The 9,837-nt window shown below is 41.3% G+C and overlaps 1 protein-coding gene across 1 annotated transcript in view; it reads right to left on the reverse strand.

Moving 5' to 3' along the window:
• The window catches only part of LOC146640786 (NACHT, LRR and PYD domains-containing protein 12-like), a 135,184-nt gene that overhangs the window by 11,815 nt on the left and 113,532 nt on the right, over nt 1-9,837 (reverse strand). The gene's annotated exons all lie outside the window — the stretch shown is intronic.

Raw genomic sequence — 9,837 nt, forward strand, 5'->3', positions numbered from 1 at the left:
CGGAGTGAGTCCCCTCGTCCCCAAGACCTGTGCCCCCCAGCTGTGTGGAGTCTTTCATAAACTGTTTATGCTGAGTCTGAGTCTGCAGAGGGTCCCAGTGATGTGGAAGACATCATGCCTCGTCCCTGTACCAAAGACGCCACGTCCCAGTGGCCCCCAGGATTACAGGCCCGTGGCACTGACCTCCCACATCATGAAGACCCTGGAAAGGCTCATCCTGGACCAGCTGCGACCCATAGTAAGACCACATCTGGATCCCCTTCAGTTCGCTTATCAGCCTCGTCTCGGAACTGAGGACGCCATCATCTACCTGCTCAATCGTATCTACACCCATCTGGACCAGCCGGCGAGCACTGTGAGGGTCATGTTTTTTTACTTTTCTAGTGCTTTCAATACCATCAGGCCGACCCTCCTGGGCGATAAGTTAGCAGCAATGCAGGTGGATGCTTCTCTGGTGTCCTGGATTGTTGATTACCTGACAGGAAGACCACAATATGTACGTCTCCCACAGTGTGTGTCTGACAAGGTAATCAGCAACACAGGGGCACCACAGGGGACTGTCCTCTCCCCCTTCCTCTTCACCCTCTACACCACAGACTTCAGCCACTGCACAGAGACCTGCCATCTTCAGAAGTTTTCTGATGACTCTGCGGTGGTTGGATGCATCAGCAGGGATGATGAGACAGAGTACCGGGCTGTGGTCGACTCCTTTGTCACGTGGTGTGAGCAGAATCATCTGCAGCTCAACGTGGCAAAGACCAAGGAACTGATCGTGGACTTCAGGAAGACCGGGAAACACTTGACCCCTGTTTCAATCCAGGGGGACAGTGTTGACATTGTGGAGGACTATAAATACCTTGGAGTACACATTGACAATAAACTGGACTGGGCTAAAAACACCACAGCACTTTACAGGAAGGGCCAGAGTCGTCTCTATTTTTTGAGGCGACTGAGGTCCTTCAACATCTGCCAGAAAATGCTGAGGATTTTCTATGAGTCTGTTGTGGCCAGTGTGATCCTCTATGCTGTTGCATGCCGGGGGAGCAGGCTGAGGGTAGCAGATGCCAACAGACTTAATAAACTAATCCGTAAGGCCAGTAATGCTGTGGGGATGGAGCTGGACTCCCTCAAGGTGGTGTCGGAGAGGCGGATGCTGTCCAAGATAAAGACAATGTTGGATAACACCTCCCACCCACTCCATGACATGCTGGGCAGTCACAGGAGCACGTTCAGTGAGAGACTGAGATTACCGAAAAGCACCACTGAACGACACAGGAAATCTTTCCTGCCTGTGGCCATCTCCCTGTACAACGCATCCACTTAACACACTGTTTACTGCTACAACTACACGTTTCTTTTCCAGCTATTTATTAATGAGTGACTTATATATATATCTATATATATATATATATATATATATATGTATTAGGGGTGCAACGATATTCGTATCGATATTGAACCGTTCGATACAGTGCTTTCGGTTCGGTACACATATGTATCGAACAATACAAAATTTGTAATTTATTTTATCAACTTTCTTTCTGACGATGCTGTCTGCGTTGAGCGCTCAGTGAATCTGCGTTTGACTACTCCGCCTAGGCTGCACTTGTCGAGCGCAGATCCACTGAGCGCTCAACACAGACAGCATAGTCAGAAGGAAGAGCGCAGGGCAAGCTAGCGAGACAGAAGTTAAGCTCTCCTTGCAACATGGCAAATTGAACCTCCCCCACCCTCATTCAGATCTGGCGTTTGGAATTATTTTGGTTTTCATGTGACGTATGACCCTGAAGGTAAGTGCGTCATGGAGCTAGTGTGTTAGCGCAGTTAGCTCGTTAACGTGTTGGCCGTCTAGCCCGATGCACGGGGCGATCAGGGGTAGCTCGTTAAAGGAGATTTGCCGTGTTGTGGCGTTAAGGTCATTTCAACGAGATTGACCTGAAAGCACTAGTGGGAACACAACGAATATGACTGCACATTTACTCCGACATCATCCTAGTGCAAAGACAAGTGGAAGCAGACAAAAACAACAAGCACGCATGCTACAAACTTTACCAGAGTCATTTAGACAGCCGTTAGCACATGATTCTCCTTATGGGGACCTGATATGTTTAATATGCTGCTGAGAATATAACCCAGAAGAAGCGTATAGTATAGCTTTTATTTTGGAAAGAGACATTTCTCTGTAATAAACTCTCTTTTCCAAAGATGAGTGATTCCTCAGTCAGATACAGGGCTCGCAATATCGCTAGCCCGACGTCCTGAGGCTAGCGATTTTTCCAGTCGGGCTACCAAAATCTATCTCTGCCCTGCCCGTCGGGCTATTGTAGGAAGGAAAAATATATGTCAATGCTTTTGCATTCTTTCGGAAATGTAGCTGGGTAATTATGTCATTGGCATTGTTTTTTGCTTTCACTTTGCAATCGCGCGAACTGTGTGTAGAGAGCGACAGCACTGATTGGTGAGTGGTGATAATTTGTGCACCAATTCCTCTGACATCGTCTTATTAATCGTTAGCTTACTATGCAAACATGACAAGTGAAATCTCCCGCAGCTTAAACATGTGAGAGGTTGATCGCGCAGAGAATCGCTGAGTGTTATGTGAGTGCGTGTGTAAAAGCAGCAGGATATATATTTTAGTTCTGCTGAGCCAAATAAGACAGGTCAGGGTGAAGAAGTGACAGCCAAAGAAAAGCTTACCACAAAACGGAAAAGTTATGACAAATCAGACTATAAGGCAAAAAGAAAGTGCAGCTTTATGGTTTCATGGACAAAAGAATTTCTGTGGCTGCAATATGATGAGCTATATACAGTGGGGCAAAAAAGTATTTAGTCAGCCACCGATTGTGCAAGTTCCCCCACTTAAAATGATGACAGAGGTCAGTAATTTGCACCAGAGGTACACTTCAACTGTGAGAGACAGAATGTGAAAAAAAAATCCATGAATCCACATGGTAGGATTTGTAAAGAATTTATTCGTAAATCAGGGTGGAAAATAAGTATTTGGTCAATAACAAAAATATAACTCAATACTTTGTAACATAACCTTTGTTGGCAATAACAGAGGTCAAACGTTTACTATAGGTCTTTACCAGGTTTGCACACACAGTAGCTGGTATTTTGGCCCATTCCTCCATGCAGATCTTCTCGAGAGCAGTGATGTTTTGGGGCTGTCGCCGAGCAACACGGACTTTCAACTCCCGCCACAGATTTTCTATGGGGTTGAGGTCTGGAGACTGGCTAGGCCACTCCAGGACTTTCAAATGCTTCTTACGGAGCCACTCCTTTGTTGCCCAGGCGGTGTGTTTTGGATCATTGTCATGTTGGAAGACCCAGCCTCGTTTCATCTTCAAAGTTCTCACTGATGGAAGGAGGTTTTGGCTCAAAATCTCACGATACATGGCCCCATTCATTCTGTCCTTAACACGGATCAGTCGTCCTGTCCCCTTGGCAGAAAAACAGCCCCATAGCATGATGTTTCCACCCCCATGCTTCACAGTAGGTATGGTGTTCTTGGGATGCAACTCAGTATTCTTCTTCCTCCAAACACGACGAGTTGAGTTTATACCAAAAAGTTCTACTTTGGTTTCATCTGACCACATGACATTCTCCCAATCCTCTGCTGTATCATCCATGTGCTCTCTGGCAAACTTCAGACGGGCCTGGACATGCACTGGCTTCAGCAGCGGAACACGTCTGGCACTGCGGGATTTGATTCCCTGCCGTTGTAGTGTGTTACTGATGGTGACCTTTGTTACTTTGGTCCCAGCTTTCTGCAGGTCATTCACCAGGTCCCCCCGTGTGGTTCTGGGATCTTTGCTCACCGTTCTCATGATCATTTTGACCCCACGGGATGAGATTTTGCGTGGAGCCCCAGATCGAGGGAGATTATCAGTGGTCTTGTATGTCTTCCATTTTCTGATGATTGCTCCCACAGTTGATTTTTTCACACCAAGCTGCTTGCCTATTGTAGATTCACTCTTCCCAGTCTGGTGCAGGTCTACAATACTTTTCCTGGTGTCCTTCGAAAGCTCTTTGGTCTTGGCCATGGCGGAGTTTGGAGTCTGACTGTTTGAGGCTGTGGACAGGTGTCTTTTATACAGATGATGAGTTCAAACAGGTGCCATTCATACAGGTAACGAGTGGGGGACAGAAAAGCTTCTTACAGAAGACGTTACAGGTCTGTGAGAGCCAGAGATTTTCCTTGTTTGAGGTGACCAAATACTTATTTTCCACCCTAATTTACGAATAAATTCTTTACAAATCCTACCATGTGAATTCATGGATTTTTTTTTCACATTCTGTCTCTCACAGTTGAAGTGTATCTCTGGTGCAAATTACTGACCTCTGTCATCATTTTAAGTGGGGGAACTTGCACAATCGGTGGCTGACTAAATACTTTTTTGCCCCACTGTAACCAGGGCTGCACATAAGTGGTCCCCAGGTGCGCATTCGCTGTCAAAATAAAAAACACGCACAAGGGTTAGGGTTAAATTTAAAAACTGTACTTTTGAGTTAAAATATATATTTATAATTTTAATAAATGACAAATTAAAAAGGCATGAACATTTCTTTTTGTATCGAAAAAATATCGAACCGTGACACCAAAGTATCGAACCGAACCGAACCGTGAATTTTGTGTATCGTTGCACCCCTAATATGTATATATTGTACTATTCTTAGTTAGCATATTGTCTGTCTTGTCTTAATGTTGGTTTATGTTGGTTTATAATGGAGCATTGTAATAAAAAAATAATTTCCCCCAGGGATCAATAAAGTATTCTGATTCTGATTAGAGATGAATCAGAATCAGAATCAGAAAGGGTTTTATTGCCAAATGTTGAGCAGGTTTACAACATTAGGAAATTGCTGCGGTGCTTCAGTGCAAACATACTGTCATAAATTACGCTAAAATAGACACGAAAATAAAAATAAGAATAAGAATTAAAAGTGCTAAGTAGATAGATATATACATGAGTGCAGGTGGTGATCAGAACATGAAATTCAGGGCCTTTCAATTAATGGAGAACAGCATAAATTGTCCATCTATGCAGACGATGTACTTTTATACATTTCAAATCCTGCAGTCAGTTTACCTCATTTAAAAGAAATTATTAGTACATACGTTTACCTCTCTGGTTACACAGTTAATATTGACAAAACATTGGCAATGGATATAGGAGGAAACATTTCACTAACATTCAAGGAGCAATGTGGCTTTAAATGGCCAAACGAAGGTATCAAGTATTTAGGAATTCAAATTCCTCACTCATTATCAGACTTGTTTAAAGTAAATTATGAAGTTATAGTTGCAAAAATAAAAAAAGATTTAGAGAGATGGACAGTCCTGCCTCTGTCTTTCTTGGGTCGGATCGAGAGTATACGTATGAATGTATTGCCAAGACTTCTAGACCTTTTTCAAATGCTGCCTATTAACATTCCCAACTCTACATTTGATAATTTAGATAAACTTTTTTCCAAATTTATATGGCAAGGCAAACGCCCAAGGATCAAGTTCCAAACATTAAAACTGTCAAAGCTGCAGGGGGGATTGGCTGTTCCAAACCTGAAATATTATTTCTGGGCAGCTCAGATGAGACCCCTGACTGTATGGGTGCGGGATTTGTCTGAAACTCAGGGGCTAAACATTGAGAAGACAATGTGCAAAAGATCATTGGAATCCCTGCTTTTTTCTAACATTTCAATTAAAAATGTGCATATGGGGGAACGGACGAGGGTCACACTAAAGATTTGGCGTAGAATCAAACAATCATTTGGTCTTCCAAAAGAAATTTCAATGTTATCAAGGCTCTCCTCCCTGCAGGGTTTTTCTCCTATTGTGGAAGACTCTGGCTTCAGAGCATGGTCACATAGCGGGCTTCATAAACTTTGTCATGTTGTGAGGAATGGGCACTTGAGCTCATTTGAACAGTTGAGGTCAGTTTCGGCTTCCTTCTTCTGACTTTTTTAGATTTCTGCAGCTAAGAAGCTTTTTGACAAAACATAAAGAATGGAGGCAAGTTTTGGAGCCCTCACCCATTGAGGAAATATTTCTAAAAACATTTCAAAGTAATTCCTCCCCAAAATTAATCAGTCATTTTTATAACGCATTTATGAGTTTCAATACAAATGCAACTTTGGATATTAAGGCAAGGTGGGAAGCTGAGACTGGCACTCAAATCTCAGAGGACACCTGGGAAGAGGTGTTCGGTGAAGCCCATCTGGTGACTAATTCTGGGCTGTGGAGAGAATTTAAATAGAAGGTGGTCATGAGATATTTTAGAACCCCAGAGATAATTGCCAAAATGAAGCCTACAAATCCTGACACCTGCTAGCGAAATTGTGGTACTTCTTTAGGAACCCACTCACATATATTCTGGTCATGCCCAAAAATCTGCTCACTTTGGAATGACATATTTAAAGTTCTCAATACAGTTTTCCAACAATACAAAGACCAACAGTTAGCCATTTTAGGAGTCTTACCAAATGGTTTTGCGGGAAACAATAAAACGTATCTCTTAAGAATCTTACAGCAGCACTAAAGTGTATCACTATTAAATGGCTGAATCTTGACCCATCTTCATATAATATGTGGATTGATAAAGCAAGATAAATTTACCAGATGGAGGAAATAACATCTGCTCTGCGGATTCAGAGAGAATTGTTTACTGAGCGTTGGCGACCCATACATGCTTTACTGTTTCAATAATTTAGCATAGGTCTCTTTCGTTTTGTTCATTTATGGCTAAGTTTGTCACATGTTATTTAATATTACATAAAGTTTTTGTTTTCTTTTTGTTTTTGTTGTTGTCTGTTTGTTTGTTTGCTTGCTTGGGTTTTGATTTGCTTCCCAGTTTTGTTTTGTGCTTCCTAATTGCAGTTCTTATTTTAATCTACATTTCTGCATTGCGGTTCCTGTAACTGTCCTACTTGTGAACACTGACAAGTACAAGTTGCAATGTTGTAAATTATAATAAAAATTTAGTTAAAAAAAAAAAAAGAACATTAAAGTCGTACATTTCTCATAAAAACAGGACAAAGACTTGAAAAAGTCGTGTTTTTCCTTCCAGGAACCACATGGCTTCACTTTTAAAGGTGAAGTGTGACAGAAATGGACATATTTGAAGTCCAACACCTTTTTCCAGTCACATTATTAAAGCAGACAAACTACAAGCTCATTTTCATTCCAACAAGTCATCTTCTGACCTGGACTAACAACACTGGTCTCTATGTGCAGCTGGCTGTGAGACCAGTGCTCAGGGAGCGTCTACAAAGTGCAACACTGAAAGAACATCACACACTCATTTGCTTCCAGCACTTTCACACAAACATCTACTGTCATTATTGTCACCAAACTCTGTGGATCCTTTATTGCAAATTCAAATGGGATCAAATGGTCAGACAAAAGAGGGTTATGAGGAAATATGATGAAATGTTGTGTATTAGCAGCAAGTTATTGAATCTTTTTCCTCAGAAACCAAACAAAATGATTGACAAACATGTTTTTACAAACTCAGTGTTGGACTTGGATCAGCAGGATAAGCTGATGTTTAAAGGCATTTGAGTCTCGCTGTATGAGAGTCCAGTTCTTACTCAATATTTATGGATGATGTTCTTTCAGTGTTGCACTTTGTAGACGCTCCCTGAGCCTCACAGCCAGCTGCACATGGACCAGCTGACATTACCCAGCATTAGAGGCGGATGTAAAAAATTCATGTTCCCATTTGAATGGTTTTAATTTGAATAAAACGATGTTGATTCATTCAATCCTGAATCGATGTTTCATATAAATGTATTTTGCCAGAATCTCAGGTTAAAGCTCACAAACTATTTCAACAAGCAGCAAACAGCTAAAACAGTAAATGAGAGCAGCTAAACACACAAAGATGGAAACACAGAGCGTGGATCGTTCACTCGACGGCACGTACACGGACACGCCGTCGGGGCTGAAAGTGGACAGCTCACAGATCCTGAAGCTGCAGGTTTCATCTGTCTCCAACCAAAACTGAGTGAAGCAGCAGCAAAAGAAGATCCAAACTCTGCTTCACGTTTGATCAATATGCTCATGAATTCTCTCTGACTTTGGCTGTTCCTGCCTGCACAGCTCTCTCTCTCTCAGTGTACTCCAAGAACAGCTTCAAACATCTGTTTCTGCATCATTCACTGTTTATTAGCCACCAGTCTGCTGTTGTGTTCAGTGCTGTCGGCCTCTGACAGTAAAGCCTCATTTCTGCTGTTCCATGGAAACTTTTTAAAATGATGACAGATTAAAAACTCTCAGCTGTGTCTGTAATCAAACCTCTGTAACTTTGCTTCACTTCAGCAGCATCAGCTCATGTTCACATGTTGATTCATGGTTTTCATGGTTGATTTACCTCATTTTTTCAAAAATGACCTCTGACAGGAAAGTCTCATTTCTGCTGCTCAACACTGAAGAAATGTAAACTTTTCAAAATGACGACAAATTGGAAAACACCTAAACCCAGGAGATGTAACCCTTCTCTCTGTGGCGGAGGCAAGCGGACCACCTCTTTGATTAGAGCTGTGTCTCTAATCAAAGCAGAGATGGAACGATGCCACTTTTTTTTTTTAATATCTTGCTGCATTTTGTATAAGTTCATACTCAAGTTTAAAAAATCTAAACACTAAAGCTGTTCTGTTATACCTGTCTGCAAAAACACACTGCAGCCAAAACATTAGACAATACTGATCTTTGTATTTAAACTTTTTTCAGAACTTTAAATCTAAGTATTTAAAGTAATATTCAAAAGTCATTTAAATCATTTTTATGCAGACTTCAAAAACTCTGGTTGTGAATAAAAGAAGTGCAACATCAGCACAAAATAATGTTTCTATTGAACAACTAACACAAACAGGTTGTAGAATGGAGCCTTTTATACTCACAGCTGAACAGAAACAACATCCAGAGTGGAAAACAGTGCAAATAACTGCAAACAGGCTTCATGACACTCATGTTTGATCAGAATTCACTCCCTGCTCTCACACACCAACTCCAGACCTGCATTCATCTTTTCCCTCTGAACCCCCCAAACATACAAACCCTGAGCCACCACCATTGCCCTTGCACTGACTGCCCCACTCCACCATTTGACCCTTAGAACTGAAGACGCTTCTCTCATAAGAGGTGAAACATCTTCAAGGAAACTTAAAGAAGTCCAGACGCTTTTCTTTCCAAGCTCCTTAGACTACGATGACCTGGATGTCTGAGAACCTTCACAGACTGATTTTACAAGAACAACTTGTGTCAAAAATCCCTGGCAGTGCCTCTCTGTCACACACACAAATCACTACAGTTACAAATTTAATAACTTAAAAAGTAAAAAGACCACTTTTGAGCCGTGTCTTTTTGGCCATAACAAATACCAAAAGAACCGAAATTTAATAACATTAAAAGCAAACAATAAATGAGCAAAGTAGTGCATGATAAATATAGACAAATACAAAGTGCAATATAGAAACACTGGGTAAAAAGAAATGAACAATTAAAAAGGAGGATAAAAGATGTGAGCAGTAGTTAAACAGTAGAAATAAATATATAATAAACAAACAAAAATAGATAATAAATGAAAGCCAGGTCTGAAAGGTGAGTTTGGCTTTAAAAGCATGAAAACACACTGCTGTCTTCAGGAAGGCTGCTCCAGTAACAGAAAGTCATCTACATGTGGGTTTAGTTCTGACTTTAGGGACAAGTAAAAAAACAAAATAAAATAAAAACATCTGTCCAGACAACCTGACAGTCAAAAATATAAACTCAGGAACTTAAAAGGAAAATTGTGCTGACTTTGAACGTCCACATCAAGATAAACTTACAGATTTAAG

Source organism: Rhamphochromis longiceps, unplaced genomic scaffold, assembly GCF_057381845.1.
Source record: "Rhamphochromis longiceps isolate RC_006_pf unplaced genomic scaffold, R_longiceps_female_GT1.1 unmapped_scaffold_1, whole genome shotgun sequence".
Taxonomy (NCBI): Eukaryota; Metazoa; Chordata; class Actinopteri; order Cichliformes; family Cichlidae; genus Rhamphochromis; species Rhamphochromis longiceps.